This window comes from Anabrus simplex, chromosome 2 (genome assembly GCF_040414725.1).
Source record: "Anabrus simplex isolate iqAnaSimp1 chromosome 2, ASM4041472v1, whole genome shotgun sequence".
In the NCBI taxonomy this organism is placed as follows: domain Eukaryota; kingdom Metazoa; phylum Arthropoda; class Insecta; order Orthoptera; family Tettigoniidae; genus Anabrus; species Anabrus simplex.
Window position 1 is genome coordinate 985110308 of NC_090266.1, and position 1692 is coordinate 985111999.

The following is a 1692-nucleotide window of genomic DNA, read 5'->3' on the forward strand; positions in this document are numbered from 1 at the left end:
CTCGGGTCAGGCGGCAGTGTTTATTCTGCCTATTGCCATTTTTTTTATTATTATTATTTTTGTTTTTGTTCATGTGTCTGTTTGTTTATCAGGTGACAGTATTTTCCTTTTCCTTTTGTGAGCTGGTTTAGGTAAGAATTGTTATTTTTTCTCCACATAAATGGATCATATACATATTATGTAGATCTGGAGAAAGAATAAAGAATATATAGATATAGAGTAATATGATGATATGTGATAGGGTCGTCGAAATATGTAAATGATTATTGTTATGTGGATCTTCGTGAATGTGTCATTGGGATCATGCATTTTATAGTATGATGCGATGTGGAGGTCCTGATGAGATTTATGGTAGTGGATATTGAATTAATCGTGCGTACGGATTTGATTTTACTGATATGAATGGTAATCACTTAGGCACAGGGCGATAGTCGCAATGATATTTCGAGGCTTTTCGTGGACACTGATAGTAGGTAAGGGTTATTCTGCCCGAAGGCAGGTCCGAACCTCCGCAGAGGTGTTCCTGAGCCGGAGTTTACGTGCGGTAGGGTGGTCAGTTCCTTTCCGCTCCTCCATTCCCTTACCCTCACCAACAGCGCGTGGCAACCCATCCAACTCGTGACCACGCCAAATGTTGCTTAACTTCGGAGATCTCACGGGATCCGGTGTTTCAACACGGCTACGGCCGTTGGCACACTGATAGTATGATCATCTAAAATGTCCTAATTAAATACAGTGTAGGTGACTGCGCGCAATATTGGAATGACAAGATCCTCACACGAATTAATGATACTGTATAATTGAGAACCATGTCACAAAATGGAATGTGTGATCTTCATTTATATATATGAGTAGATTAATTTGTCTTGCTAGCTAGATTTCTTCATATAAACTATTGAGTTGCCCCTTAGAGCTGATGTAGTTTTTACAAGTCGATTTCACGGCGGTCACCAGAGCTGCAGAGTCATCGTACTTGTTGAAACCATTGTAAGTAAGTAAAGCCTTTATTTTTCTTCCAGATCTACAGCGATGAGGCCTTATTGATCCATTAAGGGAGAAAAATAATAGTGCCCAACCTAGACAGCTTAAAATACTATACACATAGAATAATGCTCGTATAGTAAACATAGCTAACACCAAATGTGGAAAAACAAAGTTGCTGGAAATAATAATAATCAAATGTCCATGAGTCAATGTTATCTTTTCAGATATGAACAAAACCTCAAAAAAATCTCAATATTGCTATTAAGACCAGGGATAAATGAAAGCTAGTAGTACTGAAAATAACATTAAAAAGGAAAAACTCAATATTGCTATTAAGAAAAGGGATAAAACGAAGACTAAAAGAACTATTGCAACAGGGTAATTCCATCTATAGACTGTATGGCATTATTGGCAATGTGAAGCTAAAACTGGCAACATATAACTGAGTAGAGTACAGTGCTGTGTCGGGCTGAGTCTGCACTAGACCACTGACTGTACCACTTCCGGCCGGGTTCGCACTCAGCACATTCTCTCTTAGACACTGACCTTTCTTATATTCTACTTATATTGCTAACCTGACTACGTGTTATCTCCACCGTAGTGCCGATGTGCAGTTATTACACTTCACATTTCTTTCTTGTTGATCACTCTTTAACCTCTATTAATTCACTATACCTTATTTGTTAACTTTAGAACCCATGCAACTCA